General features: G+C 44.5%; 1 protein-coding gene across 4 annotated transcripts in view; it reads left to right on the forward strand.

Annotated features, from left to right (window-relative positions):
- The window catches only part of CHST8 (carbohydrate sulfotransferase 8), a 765,708-nt gene that overhangs the window by 55,444 nt on the left and 685,871 nt on the right, over positions 1-24,393 (forward strand). The window lies entirely within an intron of this gene.

Raw genomic sequence — 24,393 nt, forward strand, 5'->3', positions numbered from 1 at the left:
TTTGGAAGAAATCTCCCTAAGATTTTTGACTTTAAAAAACGCTTTCTTAATTGCCATAACAACTGCTCAGAGAGTGGGGGAGATCCAAGCCCTGTCAATTAGAGAACCTTACATGACTATTTCAAACGACAGGGACTCTGAGGTTGGATCCGGCTTTTTTTACCAAAAGTTGCTTCTAATTTCCACAGATCACAAGACATTGTGCTCCCTTCTTTCTGTGACAATCCTAGGAATGAGCAAGAAAAAACTTTTAACACTCTAGATGTCAGGAGATGTCTGTTAAGATATTTAAAAGTAACTAATCCTTGGAGAAAGGACGACAACTTACTTTTACAATTTCAGGGGCCTAACAAAGGCAAAAAAGCCTCAAAGGACTCTATTGCGAGGTGGCTAAAAATGGTCATCTCTGAAGTTTATGTATCTAAAGGGGTACCGGTCCCGAAAGGACTTAACGCTCACTCTACTAGGGCCATGTCTACCTCATGGGCTGAAAAATCTGCTGCTTCTAAAGATCAGATCTGCAAAGCTGCCACCTGGTCTAGTTCCCATACTTTCTTTAAGCATTATAGGCTTGATCTTTCAGATAGTCAGGCGCTTTCCTTTGGTAGGAAAGTTCTACATGCTATTGTCCCACCCTAAATTATTTATTTGGTATTTCTCTGGTGGCTGTCATGGTGGACGAGGAATAAGTCAGAATTATGATTTACCGATAATTTGGTTTCTTTGAGTCCACCATGACAGCCCCTTCATACCCCCCCCCCTTGCTAGATTATTTTATATTTGAGTTACCTATTCATCTTATCCTGTCCCTAAAGGGTAATTTGTAAAACACTGAGGAATGGTGGGAGGGGAGGGGCTTTTAAACTCTCTGTTCCTGTTAGGTCCAAGGGGACCATCTCTCTGGTGGCTGTCATGGTGGACTTAAAGAAACCGAATTATCGGTAAGTCATAATTCTGACTTTTCAGTGCAATTCTGTCTTTTTTTTTTTTTTCCCCCATAACAAATCGTCTGCTGGTTATACTAGTCTGTAGATTGTATAATACCCAGAAGTCTTTTCCTAATAGTCTTTGGGAGAATACAATTTTGGGTTTAGTACACAGCGACTGTGTACTGCTGGTGTTGTGCAAAAATAAGTTGTTGTTTTTTAAGCATACTGTAGCACACTTTTCTGCCCTCATAAGTGCATACCACATACGTACATCTAAGTTGTGTACAGTTTTGTACCTGTTAATCTGTAAAGGGCATAGATACTGTAAAAGTCCAAGCAAAAGTACTCACCAGCTGCTGTTCTAGACAAATAGTGTTTTAAGTGTAGTGAAGCGTATTGTACTCCCCTCATATACGCACTAAGTATGTCAGGCAGAGAAGTTCCAGGATGTGCTCAGAAGAGTGGCAGAGGCCTAAATTCATCAGGCGCAGGCAAAGGTCGTAGCAGACTAGGGGCGAGTGGCAGCGAGAAGCCTGAGCCCCCGGAATTGGCTAGCAGTCGTGTCTCGACCAGCAACCCAGCTGCCATCATCGATTGGTTAACACGGTCATCCACTTCATCACAAGTGACATATGATACCCCCAGTCAACAGTCAGTGGGTTCCTCAGACACATCCCTCAGTTGGCAAGGCCAGGGAGCAATCCCTGTCCTCCCATTGACTCTGTCCTATGCTGTTCCCTCCCCTAAAGAAGTATCTTATGCTGTGGGTTCAGCTCCACTATTCAGTGAGGATGATCTAATAGAGGACATTCAGCAGCTACTGCCCAGCCAAGAAGTGGAGGAGACATCCGCCGCATCCTCCGCATCCTGCGCTAGGCGGGCAAGTAGTGATGAGGAGAGTGACGTGGGAGGCGGTGTTGCCAGCATTCAGGGCCCTGAAGCAGACACGGTTGAGGAACCTGAGGAGGATATCAGTGAAGTGGAGACACTTGTTGATGATGACGATGATGATTGCAGTTGGTAGCCGGGTGCAGAAGGGGGCTTCATCATCAGGAGAAAAGGGTTGCAGTTTGCCCGTGAGGCAGAAACCAACTTGGACAGGTCACGACGCTTCCTCCTCCGCGCTCTCAGGCCGTTGGTCCTGTGACAGCGTGCGACTCTGCCTCCTCATCCTCTACCGTGTCGTCAGCCTCCACTGCCCATACAAGTCTCAGTGCCCCTTCAGCATACCATGTGTGCAGGGCACAGCGGTGTCCTGCTGTTCTTCACATGGCTTGGTGAACGGAGTCACACTGGGGAGGAACTACTAAAAGTAATTCATAAAGAAATCTGAGCATGGCTTACTCCTCAAAATGTGGAAATGGGAACCATGGTGACTGACAACGGGAAGAACATCTTGTTTGCACTGTGGCACGTGGATTCATTCTGGTTGTCAAGCGGTTCCTGAAGTGTTTCTCCCCCCCCCCACCATTTGCAAGGCATCCTGACAATGGGAAGGAAACTTTGCATGCACTTCAGCCACTCGTACACTGCAAGGCACACCCTCCTTGAGCTGCAGCGTCAAGACGCTATCCCCCAACATAGTCTGATTTGTGACGTTGCCACACGTTGGAATTCCACCCTCCATATGTGGACCGACTATACCAACAGAGAAAAGCCATCACCAATTTCTTGATGATCCAAGCGGATAGGGGTACGTGTGACACCTGCCGTTTGTTCAGGCCCTTTGAGGAAGCTACATTATTAGTAAATCGCCAGGATTAGGGGGAGAACAACATCATTCCACTGCTTAATTTCCTACAACACGTGTTGGAAATGATGGCTGGTCAGGGCACTGGAGATGTGGCGTCTACATCTCAGGGCCACATGAGCCCTGTGGGGGGCTGAACTGGAGGAGGGGCGCAGTGGAGCACCGTTTAGGTTTCGCCAAATAGGCGTTTTTTCTAGTCATCTGACAGAAGAGGAGGAGGAGCTAGAGGGTTATGAGGAAGGCGAGACAGAGGACCCAGACACACCATGGCAGTATGCAGTGGAGATGGAGGCAGGGAGTCCCTCCGAGTCACTTGCACAAATGACACGATGCATGCTCACTTGCTTGCGTAGTGACCGCCGAATTGTCACCATTCGGCAGCGGGATGACTTCTGGCTCTCCACCTTATTGGACCCTCGCTACCGCCCCAAAATGGGGGGGCCTTTTTTACACCCACTGAGAGGGAGGACAAACTGACCTATTACAGAGACATCCTATGTAGTCAGTTGGCCAAAGCCTATCGGCACCATCGTCCATCTTCTCACAGGTCTGATTTGGGGGGCCCTCTGCACTCACCTTCCTCTGCCATGGCTGCTGGGGAGGGGTGGGGTGGCAGGAGCAGTACCAGCTCCATCAGCAGCAGTCTGAGTCTACAGTCGCTGATGAATAGCTTTCTTCACCTACATAGTGAAGCAACTCGTCAGCAGCAGGTAGACCTGGAGCAGAACCTGAACCAGCAGGTGGTGGCATACCTGGACATGACCATGCCAACACACCTTGAAGATCCGCTGGACTTCTGGGCAGCCAAACTTGATTTATGGCCGTTACTAGCAGAGTTTGACCTGGAAAAGCTGTTTTGCCCGGCCAGTAGTGTGCCATAAGAGTGGGTGTTTAGTGTGGCTGGGGCCATAGTCACCCCAAGGAGAACTTGTCTGTCCGCAGAAAATGTGGAGAGACTGACCTTTGTGAAGATGAATCTGGCATGGATCAGCCAGGATTTCCACCTACTAATGCCTAATGCATCAGAGTAGATTGACCATGGTGCCACACCAACACTTCACAAATATGGATAGTGCCAAGCAGATTTAAGGCGCTTCTCCCCAGTTATAAACATTCCTCCGCGTCAGACCTTTTTTTCATCCAGTTTCACCAGGTTATTGCGACCCACCGCACCACTCTATCACTGGGTCACTTTCAGGACTCCTGATGCTACTGCTGCTGCCACCTCCAGGATTTGGCATTCAGCCACTATATGATCTCCTCATGCTTCAGCCAACTCCAGGTCTAGCACTAGCTACTGTAAATCTTCTATTTCAATTTTGAAATTCATCTTTTAATTTTAGGGATTGTGAAGCTCTATAGTCTACTCACGCTGCTGCCAGCTCCAGGCGGTGGTTTATGGTTTACTGATGCTGCTGGGCCTGGGACATTACCTAAAAAATATTTTATGGTTGCACTAGCTACCATAAATCTTCAATTGCAATTTTCAAAAATATCTTTAATCTTCTCTATTGTGAGGCCCTATGGTCTTGTCAGGCTGTTGACACCTCTAGACTGGGTCGTTCTGCCACTATATGGTTTCCTCATGCTGCTGCCAATTCCAGGCTCTGTCATTGTGCTGCCATGTGATTTCTTGTTGGATTGGGTTTTGTGGTCATACAGTATTAGTTCAAAGTAAACACTGGGACATTAAACTTGGGAATCTATTATACATTTTATATTTAACCTGTGAAGGACCCAGGGAATACCTGTACGTCCTGAGTCCGCTCCCGTTCTATAACGCGTGGCCCCGCGTCATAGTGGGTCAGGCCCGGCCGGGACCCGTGGCTAATAGCGTGCGCCATTGATCGCGGTACAGCGCGCTATTAACCCTTTTAGTTAACCCTAAAGTGAAACTAAATCACTGCCGGTTAGCTCAGGGAGCTGTTCGTAATCGCCGTGGCAAAATTGCAGAATCCCGAACAGCTTGCAAGACAGCCCTGCCTCCATGCTGTCCCATCTCCGAAAGACTGCTCAGTGCCTGAGATCCAGGCATGAGCAGTCAAGCGGCAGAATCATCGATCAGTGGTTTCTTATGAGAAACCACTGATCAATGTAAAAGACCAGTGTGTGCAGTGTTATAATCCCCTATGGGAGCTATAACATTGCAAAAAAAAAAGCTTAAGTTTTAATAAAGATCATTTAACCCCTTCCCTAATAAAAAGTTTGAATCACCCCCCTTTTCCCATAAAAAAAAAAACTGTGAAAATAAAAATAAACATGTGGTATCGCTGTGTGCGGAAATGTCCGATTTTATAAAAATATATTGTTAATTAACCCCTTAAGGACTGAGCCCTTTTTCACCTTAAGGACCACTGTCACTTTAAACATTAATAACTCTGGAATGCTTTTAGTTATCATTCTGATTCCGAGATTGTTTTTGTTTTTTCGTGACATATTCTACTTTAACATAGTGGTAAAATTTTATGGTAACTTGCATCCTTTTGAGAAAAATCCCCAAATTTGATGAAAAATTTGAAAATTTAGCATTTTTCTAACTTTGAAGCTCTCTGCTTGTAAGGAAAATGGATATTCCCAAAAATTTTTTTTTAAATTCACATATACAATATGTCTACTTTATTTTTGAATCATAAAATTGACGTGTTTTTACTTTTGGAAGACACCAGAGGGCTTCAAAGTTCAGCAACAATTTTCCAATTTTTCATAAAATTTTGACTCTCTTTTTCAGGGACCAGTTCAGGTTTGAAGTGGATTTGAAGGGTCTTCATATTAGAAATACCCCATAAATTACCCCATTATAAAAACTGCACCCCCCAAAGTATTCAAAATGACATTCAGTCAGCGTTTTAACCCTTTAGGGGTTTCACAGGAATAGCAGCAAAGTAAAGGAGAAAATTCACAATCTCCATTTTTTACACTCGCATGTTCTTGTAGACCCAATTTTTGAATTTTTGCAAGGGGTAAAAAGGAGAAAATTTTTACTTGTATTTGAAACCCAATTTCTCTCGAGTAAGCACATACCTCATATGTCTGTTAATTGTTCGGCGGGCGCAGTAGAAGGCTCAGAAGGGAAGGAGCGACAAATGGTTTTTGGGGGGCATGTCACCTTTAGGAAGCCCCTATGGTGCCAGAACAGCAAAAAAACCCACATGGCATACCATTTTGGAAACTAGACCCCTCGGGGAACATAACAAGGGGTAAAGTAAACCTTAATACCCCACAGGTGATTCACGACTATTGCATTTGTAAAAAAATAAAATAAAAAATTTTTTTTACCTAAAATGCTTGGTTTCCCAAGGGTTAAAGCAGAAAACACCCCCCAAAATTTGAAGCCCAATTTCTCCCGATTCAGAAAACGCCCCATATGGAGGTGAAAAGTGCTCTGCTGGCGCACTACAGGTCTCAGAAGAGGAGTCACATTTGGCTTTTTGAAAGCAAATTTTGCTCTGGGGGCATGCCGCATTTGGGAAGCCCCTATGGTGCCAGAACAGCAAAAAAAACAACACATGGCATACTATTTTGGAAACTGGACCCCTCGGGGAACGTAACAAGGGGTTAAGTGAACCTTAATACCCCACAGGCGTTTCACGACTTTTGCATATGTAAAAAAAAAAATTTTTTTTTTTTTACCTAAAATGCTTCTTTTCCCAAAATTTTTACATTTTTAAAAAGGGTAAAAGCAGAAAATAACCCCCCCAAAAATTTGTTAGGCAATTTCTCCCGAGTACGGCGATACCCCATATGTGACCCTAAACTGTTGCCTTGAAATACAAAAGTGCTCCAAAGTGAGAGCGCCATGCGCATTTGAGGCCTAAATTAGGGATTGCATAGGGGTGGACATAGGGGAATTCTACGCCAGTGATTCCCAAACAGGGTGCCTCCAGCTGTTGTAAAACTCCCAGCATGCCTGGACAGTCAGTGGCTGTCTGGTAATACTGGGAATAGTTGTTTTGCAACAGCTGGAGGCTCCATTTTGGAAACCATGGTGTACCAGATGTTTTTCATTTTTATTGGGGAGGGGGGCTGTGTAGGGGTATGTGTATATGTAGTGTTTTTTACTTTTTATTTTATTTTGTGTTAGTGTAGTGTAGTGTTTTTAGGGTACAGTCGCACGGGCGGGGGTTCACAGTAGTTTCTCGCTGGCAGTTTGAGCTGTGGCAGAAAATTTGCCGCAGCTCAAACTTGCAGCCCGATAATTACTGTAAACCTCCGCCCATGTGAGTGTACCCTGTACGTTCACATTGGGGAGGGGGACATCCAGCTGTTGCAAAACTACAACTCCCAGCATGCGCTGACAGACATGTACATGCTGAGAGTTTTAGTTTTGCAACAGCTGTAGGCACACTGGTTATCACTGAGTTTGTGACCTTACTCAGTGTTTCAAAACCAGTGTGCCTCCAGCTGTTGCAAAACTACAACTCTCAGCATGTACGGTGCATGGTGTAAGGTGACTGCTGGGAGTTGTAGTTTGCAACAGCTGGAGGCACACCGGTCGTGAAACACTGAGTTAGGTAAAAAAAAAAACTGAGTTTCACAACCAGTGGGCCTTCAGCTGTTGCAAAACTACAACCCTCAGCAGTCACCGACAGCCAATGGGCATGCTGGGAGTTGTTATGCAACCAGCAGATGCACCACTACAACTCCCAGCATGCACTTTAGCTGTTTGTGCAAGCTGGGATTTGTAGTTATACAACAGCTGAAGGTACACTTTTCCATAGAAAAAATGTGCCTCCAGCTGTTGCAAAACCATAAGTCCCAGCATGCCCATAAGGGAATGCTGGGAGTTGTGGTGGTCTGCCTCCTGCTGCTGCATAACTAGAGCTCCCAGCATGCCCTTTTTGCATGTTGGGAGCTGTTGCTAAGCAACAACAGGAGGCTGTCACTCACCTCCTGCTTCTGCTCCGTTGCAGGACAGTGTCTCGCCACGGCCGTCTCTCCTGGGGCCCTGATCCCAACAGGGACGCCGGGGATCGGGGTCCCCAGCACCCGGGGTCTTCTGCCTGCACCCACTCACGTCCTCCGGAAGAGGGGCGGAGCGGGTGCGGGAGTTACACCCGCAGCAGGCGCCCTGATTGGTCTTCCGGTAATCCGGCCGACGAATCGGGGCGATCGTGAGGTGGCACCAGTGCCACCTCACCCCTGCTGGCTCTGGCTGTTTTGGGCTGTCGGAGAGGGCCCCAATCAGCCAGTAATTCCCGGTCACCGGTTCACTGGAGACCCGATTGACCCGGAATCGCCGCAGATCGCTGGACTGAATTGTCCAGTGATCTGCGGCGATCGCCGACATGGGGGGGCATAATGACCCCCCTGGGCGATATGCCGGGATGCCTGCTGAACAATTTCAGCAGGCATCCGGCTCCGGTCCCCAACCGGCTAGCGGTTGGGACCAGAATTCCCACGGGCGTATGGATACGCCCTGCGTCCTTAAGGACTCGGAATGCAGGGCGTATCCATACGCCCTGCGTCCTTAAGAGGTTAAACCGCACGGTCAATGGCATACGCGCAAAAAATTTAGTTATGATTTTTTCCAGAAGTACGACAAAATAAAACCTACATAAGTAGGGTATCATTTTAATCGTATGGACCTACAGAATAAAGCAAAGGTGTCATTTTTTCAGAAAAATGTACTGTGTAGAAACGGAAGCCCCCACAATTTACTAAATGGCGTTTTTCTTTCAATTTTGTCTCATGATTTTTTTTTTTTCAGTTTCACCGTAGATTTTTGGGTAAAATGACTGATGTTATTACAAATTAGAATTGGTGGCGCAAAAAATAAGCCATCATATGAATTTTTAGGTGCAAAATTGAAAGAGATATGATTTTTTTTAAAGGTAAGGAGGAAAAAAGAAAATGGAAAAACCCCGGGTCCTTAAGGGGTTAAGAAATCGATGTAAAAGAATGAGTCCCTATGGTTATCGACGTCATATTACCTGTGGCATTATTACAAGAATCCAATGAAACATCTTGAAGCGATAACTAAACCATAACTGATTAAATGAAACATTCAAACTTTCATAGTCAGAGGGGCGCTCTGAGAGGCAGGGGCTGGAACAGGTGGTATCTCGGCTGGTGGAGGACGGCCAGCTCGATGCTCACCAGAATAGGTACTTAAAACACTTTAATAAATTCAAATTAAATAAAATAAAAATGATATTAAAAAAATTCTTCTCTTCAATTTTTACACCATATGGTCTCGCTTCTGCCACATGGATGCTCTACAGCATTGATTCTAATAGCAATGCCTGTAATCTGCATGTCATACTGAATAACACTATTATTTCACTAACACAGCACACTCCCTATGCGTGTTAGGACAAGGTAGGCCAGAAATAGATGTTTTTAATTATTTTTTCAAAAATTTCGGCGAATCGTCCAATTCGAATTTTTCAAAAGTTCGTTCATCTCTAGTTCCAGCCAAACCCAACTCTCTGTGGGAAATATGCAAATAGGTGTGTATATATACGTCAGTGCAGAGGACCATAGAAGGGCGGTCGGTTGCATCTATACATTATACAGGAGGATCACAGAGGGTGTCAGAAGTGACACTCACTGCGATCTGTCTATTAATGCAGGTACTACAGCTCCCAGCATGGAGCTAACTGTGCTCCATGTTCGGAACAGTAGTACCTTTATGGAAAGATCACAGCGGGTTTCACTCCTGACACCTGCTGCGATCGTCCTTCATCCCTGAGATGCGGAGCGGCTTTCTACTGCCCTCCACATCTCTGCACTATACTCTGGCCACTCACTCATTCATATTTCCCGCTGAGAGTGGGGATTGGCTGCCACCATCCGGCCAATCCCCACTCTGGGCGGAAAATATGAATGAATTATGTGAATTCTATTCACATCACTGGCCGGCCTGGAGTATAGTGCACAGATGCGAGTGCTGTATAGAGCCGCTCCGCATCTCTGCTATATTATGGACGACATCCTGGACGATCTGTCTATTAGTACAGGAACTACTACTCCCATCATGGAACTGTGTTCCATGCTGGGAGTAGTACTACTACCTAAAAAAAAAAAGAAAAAAACACACACTTTATTAAACACAATCGTAAAATACATTCCTAATAAAAATTTAAATGGCCCCTTTCTACATTTTATTATTGTCGTTTACATTTTTAGTCCCTTGCCCGCCCACATAAATTGATCCCTGTTTAAAAATTAATAAAAATGTTGTTATAAAAAAAGATACATTTTGTTAAGTATTTTTTTCCATCACTACTGCATCCCTTTTTTTTTTTTGGTACCAACAAATAAGAAAATTAAATCAAAAAAACTAAATTATGTAAAAATATAAACCATATGTGGTGATGCCACATGTGCAAATGTCTAAACTGTAAAAATGTAACCAGAAGTTCAGAATTGCTGGTTTTTGGTCAATACATATACCAGAAAAAAATGAATAAAAAGTGATGAAAATGTCAATAAAGACAATAGATCATGGCACAAAAAATAAGCCCTCAAACTGCCACAGTATACAGAAAAATGTAAGTATTTATAGGGGCTAGAAGAGAACAATTTTAACCCCTAAAGACACAGGGCATACAGGTACACACTTGACCCTTGGTATTTAAGGATGCAGGGCGTACCTGTACGCCCCAACACCTTAAGTGGCTTTGAAGAAGGCACATCAGTAGCCAGATATTCACTGCTTCTGGAAGGCAGTGGTGATCACGCTGCTGCCTATCCTTTAACCCTTCAGATGCCGTGATAAATGACGATAACGGCATCTTAAGTGGTAACCCTTACTTGCTGCCGATCGCTGATTCACTGATGTATCCTGGTTTGGCCAGGCTATATAAGTGGATAGCCAATCTCACTGTGTAATGTTATGCCATAGGGGAATCTGATGATTGCATATAAAAGTCCCCTATGGGGACTTGGAAAGAGTAAAATAAAAATTTAAAAAAGTCTCTAAAATTATATTATGACCCTTATTTTGCCATTTGACAACAAAAAAGGAAAAAAATTAACATATTTTCTATCGCCAGATGCGTAAATGTCCAAACTACTGAAATATAATGTTTATGATCCCGCACGGTAAACAGCGTAAACATAAGAAAACCAAACACCAAAAATACTGATTTTTAATTGCATCATATATCAGAAAATGTTTTATAAAAAGCGATCACAAGTCCCATCAAAGCAGAAATAGTACCGGTAAAAACTACAGATCACAGTGCAAAAAAATTAATTATGAGGGCTTGTTTTTTTGTGCCACCAATTTTTCTTTGTAATACCGTCAATCATTTCACCACCAAATCTATGGTGAAACCAGAAAAAAAAATTGTGAGGCAAAATAAAAAAACACCATTTTGCAACTTTTGGGGTCTTCCAATTCTACGCAGTGCACTTTTCGGTAAAAATGACACCTTGTGTTTATTCTGAAGGTCCATACGATTAAAATGTTACCCAACTTATATTTTGTTTAAAAAAAATTTTGTACGAAATAAGAATGTTTAAAATTCTCCTATTACCCCAATAACTTTTTTTTTATTTTTCCGTATCCCATATACTGTATGATGTCTCATTTTTTGTGCCGTGATCTGAAGTTTTTATTGGTACAATTGGGATTATTTGATCGCTTTTTATAAATTTTGGACTTTGGAATTTTTTTTTTTTTTTTACGTATACGCCATTGATAGGGCGGTTTAAGTAACATTATATTTTTATATTTCGGATATTTATGCATGCGGCGATACCACATATGTTTGTTTATTTTTGTTTACATTTTTTTTTTATGAGAAAAGGGGTGTGATTTTGAACTTTTGTTTGAGGTTTGGGGCATATAACCCAACCACAGTGTGTGTATGGTGTGTAAAATATGTCTGCAGTCTTGCTCTTATACCTCTTATTACGACTTTTATATGCAGTTGCAGTCAGATAGGCATGGTTGTATTCCCTGTACACCAGTGCTGGGACCACTGCGCCCCTTATCTTTCATATGTAAGGGCTGACCGACATGTCTTTACAGAGCGATAATGGAGGCTGAGAGTGAGCGCGCTCTGCCTCTAATGAATGCAAAAGTGCCCAGTGTGTCTCCCGCAGAGGGAGAAGTAAGAGAAGGTGCACAGAGGCCTCAAACAGTTGAAGTGAAGATATGTTGGTGCTTACTTATGAAAGAAAAGGTGCGCATGCGCTGGGACCTGTATGTCAATCACACAGTGGTCCCAGCGCTGGTGTACGGGGCATAGCTAACCCCTGGCCATGCCTATCAGACTCAGTGGCTGCATATAAGTGTTTTTTAAGCTAAAAAAAAAAAAGCCGTAATAAGAGGGATAAAAGCAAGGCTGCAGACATATTTTACACACCATACACACACTGTGGTTAGGTTATATGCCCTAATCCTCATGACAGTTGCGCTTTAAGGAATGGGTTTATTAACTTTTTAATTTTTTTTGTACACTATTAGTCCCCCATAGGGGACTTTAACATGCAATCCTTGGATTGCATACACAGATCGAGTCATAGATAAGACGGCGAGAAGGCAGATAAGGACCCTCCCGTCGTCCTCTCCGGTTTTACCACAATGGTCCCGATCAGCTCCCCTGAGCTGCCAGGATCATTTTAGTTTTGTTTTAGACACCCCAATCAACTTTGATCGCAACGTCTAATAGGTAAATGCCGAGCATCACCGTGATCAGTGATGTCCGGCATTAGACACTGGTCCCAACAGCAGATAGCCGCCGGGAACGACCCACTATGACCTGCGCTCAGCTCCTGAGCGCACATCATAAACGGGGGAGTGGGAAGAGGGCTTACAGGTACGCCCTCCGTCCCAAACAGGATAAAGTAGGACAATAATAGAAAAACTTGATAAATTGGGTATCGTTTTAATCGCATTGACCTACAGAATAAAGAGAAAGTATAATTTTTATCATAAAGTGCAATACGTAAAAACCAAACTCCTCAAAAGAGAAAAATATATATTTTTTGTTTTGCGGTAAATTTTATATTAACATGAAAGGTGTCCTTACAAAGTACAAGTGGTCACACAAAAATTAAAGTACAAAAAGTAGTGAAATAAAACAAAACCTAAAAAAATTGGGTATTGTTATAAGTTTATGGACCTACAGAATATAGATGACGTGTGAAAGTACGAAGTCCTCATATTGTTCTGTAGATGGAAAATTGAAAGCGCTATGGCTGTTAGAAGATGAGGAAGAAAAATCCAAGGTGCAAAAAATGAAAAATCCCTGCATCCTTAATGGGTTAACAATAAAATAAGTAATGCAATTGGTTGCTTTGGGCAACTGCATCACTCTACCTCTACACAGGTTTTAATAAATCTCCCCAAGTATTTTATGTAAATGACCTCCATGATCTAAATTATATACCTATATACCTTGTAATAAAAAAAAGCCAAGTCCTTGAAAGTTCTTTTCTCACATAGCAGTACAATAGAATTTTTTTTAATGCTTTTTCTGATTTCTTAACCACTTAAATGGGCACTGTCAGATTAAAAAAAATTATAGGTTGTACATCTTGGTAAAACATTAACCTATCTAATATACTTCATAAGAAAATGTTATTTCCTTTTTATAGAAATCATGGCTTTGTCCAAGCTAAAGCACAGGCAGGGACAGAGTCCAGTAAGTGAGGGTGGGCTTGCACTCCTCTGCGTGCTCTGCTGACTGATAGCACTCCTCTGTGTGCTCTGCTGTCTGATAGCACTCCTCTGTGCGCTCTCCTGTCTGATAGCACTCCTCTGTGCGCTCTCCTGTCTGATAGCACTCCTCTGTGTGCTCTCCTGTCTGATAGCACTCCTCTGTACTCTCTCCTGTCTGATAGCACTCCTCTGTGCTCTCTCTCCTGTCTGATGGCACTCCTCTGTGATCTCTCCTGTCTGATAGCACTCCTCTGTGATCTTTCCTGTCCTATCAGACAGGAGAGAGCAGAGAGGAATGCTTGCCTACTCTCACTTACTGGACATACCACCGCTTATTCAGAAAAATGTAAAAGTTATAGGTCAGCAAAATAGAGGGATTTTAAACTCCCTAATTTTTATTTTTTTTTTAAAGCGGTATAATAATAAAGTATATAATCATGGGTATCATTTTAATCGTATTGACCCACAGAATAAAAATAACAGGTCTATTTTACCGTAAAGTGTACAACATGAAAATAAAACCTTCCAAAATTTGCAAAATTGCGGTTTTATCAATTTCCCCACACAAATAGTTTTTTGTCTGGGTGGGCCATACATTTTATGGTAAAATAAGTGATGTAATTACAAAGGACAACTGGTCGCTCAAAAAACAAGCCCTCATACCCCAGGGGGGACATCAGACCCTCCCATGTTGGCGATCGCGGCAAATCGCAAGTGAATTCATACTTGCGATTTGCGCAATTCCAGGTCATTACGTGTCTATGGTGACACGGAATATAAGGGGGATCGCGGTTGTCCAAGACACCGATGATCCCCCTTAAGGGATAGGAATAAGGTGGCAGGGGTGCCACCCCTCCTATCCCTGCTATTGGTCATATAGACGCGACGACAAATAGCAGATCGCGTACTTTCGACAGGGACCGGCGCCAAAGGTCACTTGCCGATCTGCGGAGGCTGTAGGCGACGGTGATCGTCGTGCGGCTGGCTCCCTGGATCCTACGGAAGCCGGTGAGTTGCCTAGCAACATCTGGAGGGCTACAGTCTGAGACCACTATACAGTGGTCTCTAAACTATAGCCCTCCAGATTTAGCAAAACTACAACTACCAGCATGCCCAGACAGCTGTTTGGGCATGCTGGGAGTTGTAGTTTTGCAACAGCTGGAGGTCTACAATTTAGAGACCACTGCACAGTGATCTCCAAACTGTAGCCCTCTAGATCTTGCAAAACTACAACTCCTAGCATGCCCACACAGCAGTTTGCTGTCTGTGCATGCTGGGATTTGTAGTTTTGCAACATCTGGAGCGCTACAGTTTGGACATCACTGTGCAGTGGACTCTATACTGTAGGCCTCCAGATGTTGCAAAACTGCAAATCCCAGCATGCTCAAACAGCAAACAGCTGTCTCGGCATGCTGGGACTTGTAGTTGCGCACCTCCAACTATTGCATAACTACATCTCCCAGCATGCCCTTCAATGATCAGTACATGCTGGAAGTTGTAGTTTTGCAACAGCTGGAGACATAGTGGTTGGAAAATACTGAGTTACGTAAGAGAACCTAACTGAAGGTTTTCCAACCCGTGCCTCCAGCTGTTGCAAAAGTACAACTCCCAGCATGCACGGTCAGTCAGTGCATGCTGGGAGTTGTAGTTTTGAAACTGCTGGAGGTTTGCCCCCCCCCCCCCCCCCCATGTGAACGTACAGGGTACATTCACACGGGCGAGTTTACAGTAAGTTTCCAGCTTGAAGTTTGAGCTGTGGCCACAGCGCAAACTCCTACCAGAAAACTCACCATAGCCTGCAAGTGCGAATGTACCCTAAAAACACTACACTAACACATACTAAAAGGGTAAAACACAACATATACACCCCCTTACTGTCCCCCCCCCCCCCCCCCAATAAAAATGAAAACCGTATTGCATGGCAGTGTTTCCAAAACGAAGCCTCCAGCTGTTGCACAACAACAACTCCCAGCGTTTTCGGACAGCCACTGACTATCCTGGCATGCTGGGAGTTTAGCAACAGCTGGAGGCACCCTGTTAGGGGTATTCTATGCCAGTGATTCCCAATGTCCACCCCTATGCAATCCCTAATTTAGTCCTCAAATGCCCATGGAGCTCTCTCGCTTCAGAGCCCTGTCGTATTTCAAGGAAACATTTTCGAGCCACATATGGGGTATTTTCGTACACGGGAGAAATTGCACTACAAATTTTAATTTTTTTTTTCCTCCTTTTACCCCTTACGAAAAGGAAAAGTTGGGGGCTACACCAGCTTGTTAGTGTAAAATTTTTTATTTTTTTTTTACACTAACAAGCTGGTGTTGCCCCATACTTTTTTATTTTTACAAGCGTTAACAGGAAAAATAGACCCCCAAAATTTGTAACGCAATTTCTCCTGAGTACGGAAATACCCCATATGTGGGCATAAAATGCACTGCGGACGCACAACAAGGCTCAGGAGTGAGAGTGCACTATGTACATTTGAGGCCTAAATTGCTGATTTGCACAGGGGTGGCTGATTTAACATCGGTTCTGACATAAACACACAAAAAGAAATACCCACATGTGAACCCATTTTGGAAACTACACCCCTCACGGAATGTAACAAGGGGTAAAGTGCTCCTTAACACCCCGCAGGTGTTTAATGAAAATTCTTCAAAGTTGGATGGAAAAATGAAAAAAAGAAAAAAAAATGTCACTAAAATGCTGGTGTTACCCTAAATTTTTCATTTTCACAAGGGAAAATAGGGAAAAAGTCCCCGAAAATTTGTAACCCCATTTCTTCTGAGTAAGAATATACCCCTTGTGTAGCTGTAAAGTGCTCTGCGGTTGAACTACAATGCTCAGAAGAGAAGGAGCGCCACTGGGCTTTTGGAGAGAAAATTTGTCCGGAATTGAAGGCCACATGTGTTTACAAAGCCCCCATATTGCCAGAACAATTGACCCCCACATGTGACCCCCACTTTGGAAACTACACCCCTCATGTAATGTAATAAGGGGTACAGTGAGCATTTGTGCACCATAGGTGTCTGACAGATTTTTGGAACAGTGGTCCGTGAAAATGAAGAATTAAATTTTTCATTTGCACAGCCCACTGTTCCAAAGATCTGTCACATGCCAGTGGGGGGTAAATACTCACTGCACCCCTTATTAAATTCTGTGAGGCGTGTTGTTTACAAAATAGGGTCACATGTGGGGGGTCCATTGTTCTGGCACTATGGGGGCTTTGTAAACAAACGTGGCGTTCAATTCAGGACAAATTTTCTCTTAAGAAGCCCAATGGCGCTCCTTCTCTTCTGAGCATTGTAGTTCGGAATAAATGATCTTTATTAACACTTTTTTTAACTTTTTTTTTTTTTTGCAATGTTATAGCTCCCATAGGGACCTGTAACACTGCACACACTGATCTTTTTACACAGATCACTGACGTGTATTAACATGCCTGTGATCAGTGTTATCAACTAGAGATGAGCGAACTTACAGTAAATTCGATTCGTCACGAACTTCTCAGCTTGGCAGTTGATGACTTTTCCTGTATAAATTAGTTCAGCTTTCCGGTGCTCCCGTGGGCTGGAAAAGGTGGATACAGTCCTAGTAGACTCTTTCCTAGGACTGTATCCACCTTTTCCAGCCCACCGGAGCACCGGAAAGCTGAACTAATTTATGCAGGAAAAGTCAGCAACCGCCGAGCCGAGAAGCTCGTGACGAATCAAATTTACTGTAAGTTCGCTCATCTCTATTATCAACGCTTGACTGCTCCTGCCTGGATCTCAGGAACGGAGCAGTCATTCGCCGATCGGACACCGAGGAGGCAGGTAGGGTTCCTCCCTGTGTCCTGTAAGCCGTTCAGGATGGCGGGATTTCACCATGGCAGTCCCGAATAGCCCGACTGAGCAGCCAGGATAGTTTCCACTTTCGCTTCAGACGCGGCGGTCAGCTTTGATTGCCGCGTCTGAAGGGTTGATGCAGGGCATCACCGCGATCGGGGATGTCCTGTATTAGCCGCGGGTCCCGGCCGTTGATGGCCGCCAGGACCACAGCAATATGAGGCGGGGTATCGCGGGAGTCGGCGCAAGACATAAATATACGTCCATTGTCGTTAAATGGGTACTCCACTGGAAACCTTTTTTTTTTTTTCCTCAACTGGTGCCAGAAAGTTAAACAGATTTGTACATGACTTCTATTTAAAAATCTTAATCCTTTAAGTACTTTTCAGCTGCTATATTCTCCACAGGAAGTTCTTTTATTTTTGAATTTCCTTTCTGTCTGACCACAGTGCTCTCTGCTGACACCTCTGTCCATTTTAGGAACTGTCCAGAGTAGGAGCAAATTCCCATAGAAAACCTATCCTACTATGGACAGTTCCTAAAATGGACAGAGGTGTCAGCAGAGAGTACTGTGGTCAGACAGAAAGGAAATTCAAAAAGAAAAGAACTTCCTGTGGAGAATATAGCAGCTAAGTACTGGAAGGTTTAAGATTTTAAAATAGAATTCATTTACAAATCTGTTTAACTTTCCCTCACCAGTTGATTTAAAAAAAAATGTTTTCCAGTGGCTTACCCCTTTAATACTGTTTAGTGCTATGCATAGGTAAAGCACTGATCAGTGCCATCTGCAATCTACTTTTTTGGTCTGCAAGAAGGCAGACCAGAGGAGAAGATCCCAGAGGACAGCTGGAAGCAGTGGTGAGTGGATCTCCGGAGGCCATCTTTACCAATCTGACCACTGCAATTTCACCATGGGTCGTCTAATCTGTTTCTGTACAGCCACTGTATATTTCAGATCTTGTGATCAGTATTGATTGCGGCATCTGAGGGGGTTAATGGTGGCGTATCCTGGCTTCTGATACAGGATGGTCTGATGCAAGCACCTCTCCTGCACTCACTGCATAGATCGAACAAGTCGTAGGGCTTAAATGTACGTCTTGTTTTGCTATGTACAGGCAGCGTGACTGTACATTTAGCCTCTGCATTCTCTAGAGGTTATAATACAAACAGGCTTGTAACATTGCTTACACTTGCAACAATTATTAGAATAGTCTGTGTATTTTCTATAACACACTCAGGCTGTGTTCTCATTTTTGCATTTGATAACTGCAGAGAACACGCATTAAAAAAAAAACAGGTATGTTTTTTTTTTTTTTTTTTTTTACTTTTTACTTTTTACTTTGTGCTTTGAGTGATAGCTGGCAAAGTATTATTTAGCAACAGTCTTTCCTTGTCATAAACAATCTGACATACCTGGTAATGCTGAGCACATTGCAGAGCCCACATAGACAATTTAGCTTCCTATTATGTAAACAAAGAAACACAGTAAAAACGCAAATGTGGGAATGCAGCCTTCCAAACTGGATAAAAAAATGTAAAAATTGTATTCTTTGGTGTATAATATAGAGTTTCTTAATCACTCTGAAAAATACAGGAGCCTATTAGTTTGTTTACACTTTTAAGATGAATATTAGGCTTCTATAAAAGGGACCTTTTACTTATAGTGGTTTATAAAAGTGCAGAAGCATAATAAAACCAGCTTATGAGATATTGTGTACTGGGTACTGTCCCACCTAAATATAATTAGAGAGTCCCTGCTCTGGTAATATGGGAAGTAAAGTGGATATAATATGTGATAACAGGTATCAGTAGATGCTTCTGATCAGCAAATGGTTAGAATTTAGACTTTAGGGTTAATGACCCTTTAACATTGCAAAATACAGTACAGTCCCTTGATACGTTTTAGTTGGCTGATCCAAACATTTGGCATAGGAGAGCTGACTCACCCAAACTAATAACCTCTCTCATGGATAACTCACAATGACAGATATAGATTGGGTTAGTCCTTGATAAAATAAAGCTTTGGCACACGCTGTTTTTCAGATCTGCTACTGTGGTCTGCACATTGTTAGTCCAGGTCTAAACATGATACGCTTACAAACCATGTCTCATTTATTTATTTGGAAGATACACACAATTGTTTACATAGTTTTGGTGAATTTTGTAAAAGAAAAGTAGCATTTTTGGTGTGTCTATTATCATCTTATCCTTCCATGGAAATCAGTGTGAACACTGCAAAGTACTGCTACTGCATATTAAATATGCTTAAAATATGAATAGCAATAAGCTTCAAAATGAGCTTGCAAAAAAAAAATCGCCTCTCAACCCCTTAAAGGGGTACCCCGCCCCTAGACATCTTATCCCCTATCCAAAGGATAAGGGATAAGATGTCAGATCGCCGGGGTCCCTGCTGCAGCACCCCGCTATCATTACTGCGCAAAGCGAGATCGCTCTGCACGTAATGACGGGCAATACCGGGGCTGGAGCATCGTTACATCATGGCTCCGCCCCCTCGTGACGTCACGGCCTGCCCCCGTCAATACAAGTCTATGGGAGGGGGAGAGGTGGTAGTCACGCCCCCTGCTATAGACTTGCATTAAGGGGACGGGCCGTGATGTCATGAGGGGCGGAGCCATGACGTCACGCTGCTCCGGCCCCTGTATCGCCCGTCATTACGGACAGAGCGAACTCTCTCTGTGCAATAATGATGGCGGGGTGCCGCAGCGGCGATCCCCGGGGTCCCCAGCAGCGGGACCATGGTGATCTAACATCTTATCCCCTATCCTTTGGATAGAGGATAAGATGCCAGAGGCGGAGTACCCCTTTAAGGACCATGGACGTACGCATACGTCTAAGCACCCTGGTAGTTAAGGACCATGGACGTACGCGTACGTCTAAGAACCCTGGTAGTTAAGGACCAAGGACATACGCATACGCCCGTGGGAATTTCGGTCCCTGCCGCCTGCTGATATCGATCAGCAGTCACCCCGCGAAAATGCCCAGGGGGGTCATTTGCGCCGATCGATATGGGGGGGGGGGTCTGATGAACCCCCCTGGGCATTTGCGCGGGTGACTGCTGATCGATAGCTGCTGTGATTGCGCGATTCCGGGTCATTACGGGTCTATGGTGACCCGGTGGCCCGGAATATAAGGGGGATCGCGGTTGTCCAAGACACCCACGATCCCCCTGAAGGGAAAGGAGTGAGGTGGCAGGGGTGCCACCCCTCCTATCCCTGCTATTGGTCGTCAGAAGCGATGACCAATAGCAGATCGGGGGGGGGGGGGGGGGGGGGGTGTAACTTTAGTTTTCCCCGTTCTGCCCACCCACAATAGGCCAGGCAGGACGGGGAAATGAAGGGGACCGGTGCCGGAGTCCACTTACCCTGCGGCGAGGCTGCGGGCGACGATCGGTGTCGGAGATCGGCGGGCTCCCTGGATCCGACGGAAGCCGGTAAGTTGCCTAGCAACATCTGGAGGGCTATAGTCCGAGACCACTATACAGTGGTCTCTATTACTGTAGCACTCCAGATGTTTCAAAACTCCCAGGATGCCCAGACAGCTGTTTGGGCATGCTGAGATTTGTAGTTTTGCAACAGCTGGAGGGCTGCAGTTTGAGACCACTATACAGTAGTCTGTAAACTATAGCCCTCCAGATCTTGCAAAACTACAACTCATAGCATGCCCACACAACTGTTTGCTGTCTGGGCATGCTGGGATTTGTAGTTTTGCAACATCTGGAGGGCCACAGTTTGCAGTGGTCTCTATACTGTAGCTCTCCAGATGTTGCAAAACTGCAAATCCCAGCATGCTGGGAGTTGTAGTTGCGATCCCTCCAGCTGTTGCATAACTACATCTCCCAGCATGCCCTTTGGCGATCAGTACATGCTGGGAGTTGTAGTTTTGTAACAGCTGGAGGCACACTGGTTGGAAAATACTGAGTTAGATAACAGAACCTAACTGAAGGTTTTCCAACGTGTGCCTCCAGCTGTTGCAAAAGTATAACTCCCAGCATGCATGGTCTGTCAGTACATGCTGGGAGATGTAGTTTTGAAACAGCTGGGGGTTTGCCCCCCATATGAATGTACAGGGTACATTCACACGGGCAGGTTTACAGTAAGTTTCCTGCTTCAAGTATGAGCTGCGGCAAATTTTTCGCCATAGCGCAAACTCGTAGCAGGGAACTCACTGTAAACCTCCGCGAGTGCGAATGTACCCTAAAAACACTTCACTACACTACACTAACACATAATAAAGGTTAAAACACTACATATAAACCCCCTTACACTGTCCCCCCCCAATAAAAATGAAAAGCGTATCGTACGGCAGTGTTTCCAAAACGGAGCCTCCAGCTGTTGCAAAACAACAACTTCCAGCATTTCTGGACAGCCACTGACAGCCACTGAGTTTAGCAACAGCTGGAGGCACCCTGTTTGGTAATCACTGACGTTGAATACCCCTATGTCCACCCTAGGGATCGACCGATATTGTTTTTTTTAGGGCCGATAACGATACCGATAATCGGTGGAGGTTAGGGCCGATAGCCGATAACTTATACCGATATTCCGGTATAAGTTATCGGCTATTTATCCCCCCACGACACCGTTGGAGATCATTGATTTAAAGCGGGCACTTTAAATCAATGCACTGCAGTGGCTTTTGCAGTGCTATAGACCGCCACCGCTACTCTGCCCCTGCCTGTCCGGGGGTCCTGAGTCCTATCACCGCCACCCCCGCACCGCTCCCCCCACCGCCATGCTGCGTCACACCGCCCTGGCCCCATTGCCTCCCCCATCCCCGGTCTTATAATTACCTGGGCCCGGGGTCCGCTCTACATCTGGCTCCGGTGGCGTCCTCCTGAGCGGTCACTGTGCGCACTGACTGTGACGTCACGTCGCGCACGTCACGTCACTCATCATTGCGCACAACGCAACGCAGGATACAGCAGGAGCCAGAAGTAGCGTGGGCCCGGGGAACAGGTAATAATAAAACCGGGGATGGGGGAGGCAATGGGGCCGAGGCGGTGCGGTGCGGTGGGGGGTGCGACGCGGCTGGGCGGTGTGGTGCGGTGGGGGGTGCGACGCGGCTGGGCGGTCACAGTGTGGTGGGTCGGGGCGACAGTCGCGGTGCGGTGGGTGCAGGGCATTATCGGCTCATCGGCAAGGTAATTACCGATACCGATGATGCCCAAAATCGTGATTATCGGCCAAAACGATAATCGGTCGATCCCTAATAAAGACCCCCAAAAATTTGTAACGCAATTTCTCCTGAGTACGGAAATACCCCATATGTGGGCGTAAAATGCTCTGCGGGCACACAAGGCTCAGGAGTGAGAGCGCACTATGTACATTTGAAGCCTAAATTGGTGATTTGCACAGGGGTGGCTAATTTTACAGCGGTTCTAACATAAACGCAAAAAAATAAATACCCACATGTGACCCAATTTTGGAAACTACACCCCTCACGGAACGTAACAGGAGGTATAGTGAGCCTTAACATCCCACAGGTGTTTGACAAATTTTTGTTAAAGTTGGATGGGAAAATGAAGAAAAATAATTTTTTTCACTAAAATGCTGGTGTTACCCTAAATTTTTCATTTTCACAAGGGAAAATAGGAAAAAAGCCCCCCAAAATTTGTAACCCCATTTCTTCTGAGTAAGAACATACCCCATATGTGGATGTAAAGTGCTCTGCTGGCGCACTACAATGCTCAGAAGAGAAGGAGCGCCATTGGGTTTTTGAAGAGAAAATGTGTCCGGAATTGAAGGCCACGTGTGCTTACAAAGACCCTATAGTGCCAGAACAATGGACCCCCGTACATGTGACCCCATTTTGGAAACTACACCCCTCATGTTATGTAATAAGGGGTACAGTGAGCATTTACGCCCCACAGGTGTCTGACAGATTTTTTGAATAGTGGTCTGTAAAAATGAAAAATTTAATTTTTCATTTGCTCAGCCCACTGTTCCAAAGATCTGTCAAATGCCAGTGGGGTGTAAATGCTCACTGCACCCCTTATTAGATTCTGTGAGGGGTGTAGTTTCCAAAATGGGGTCACATGTGGGGGGGGGGGGGGGGTCCACTGTTCTGGCACCACAAGGGGCTTTGAAAACGCACATGGCCCCTGACTTCCATTCCAAACAAATTCACTCTTCAAAAGCTCAATGGCGCTCCTCCTCTTCTGAGCATTGTAGTTCGCCTGCAGAGCACTTGACGTCCACATATGGGGCATTTCCATACTCAGAAGAAATGGGGTTACAATTTTTGGGGGTAATTCTCTCCTATTACCCCTTGTAAAAATGTAAAATTTGGGGAAAAAAACTGCATTTTAGTGCAAAAAATTTTTTTTTCATTTACACATCCAACTTTAACGAAAAGTCGTCAAACACCTGTGGGGTATTTAGGCTCACTGGACCCCTTGTTACGTGCCTTGAGGCGTGTAGTTTCCAAAATGGTTTGCCATGTGGGGGTTTTCTGCTGTTCTGGCACCATAGGGGCTTCCTAAATGTGACATGCCCCCAAAAAAACATTTAAGAAAAACTCACTACAAAATCCCATTGTCGCTCCTTCCCTTCTGAGCCCTCTACTGCGCTCGCCGAACACTTGACATACACATATGAGGTATTTCCTTACTCAAGAGAAATTGGGTTACAAATTTAGAGAGGATTTTTCTCCTCTCTAAAAACATGTGAGTGTAAAAAAAAAATGAAGATTTAGAATTTTCTCCGCAAAATGTTCTTTAACTATATAAATAGCAAAAGGTCAAAAATGAAAGTGTTGGCCCTTTAAAAAATGATGAGGAAGAAATTATAAACGGGGATCAGGAAAAAGCAAATATATTAAACAAATTCTTCTCCACTGTATTCACTGAGGAAAATGAAATGCCAGGTGAAATACAGCAAGATAAGGTAAACTCTCTGTACAGGTCACCTGTCTAACCCAGGAAGAAGTACAGTGCCGCATACAAAAAATCAAAATAGACAAATCACCAGGTCTAGATTGCATTCACCCTTGTGTTCTAAAGGAATTAAGTAATGTAATAGACAGACCCCTATTTTTAATATTCAGGGACTCTATAGTGACAGGGACTGTTCCCCAGGGCTGGCGCATGGCAAATGTGGTGCCAATATTTAAGAAGGGATCAAAAGGTGACCCCGGGAATTATAGACCTTTTTAGTTTAACCTCTGTTGGATGTAAATTTTTTGAGGGTTTCCTAAGAGATGCTATTTTGGAATATACACGCCCCTTTTCGGAGACCACACCCCCTTTCCCTGATA

Source organism: Hyla sarda, chromosome 6 (genome assembly GCF_029499605.1).
Source record: "Hyla sarda isolate aHylSar1 chromosome 6, aHylSar1.hap1, whole genome shotgun sequence".
Lineage (NCBI taxonomy): Eukaryota > Metazoa > Chordata > Amphibia > Anura > Hylidae > Hyla > Hyla sarda.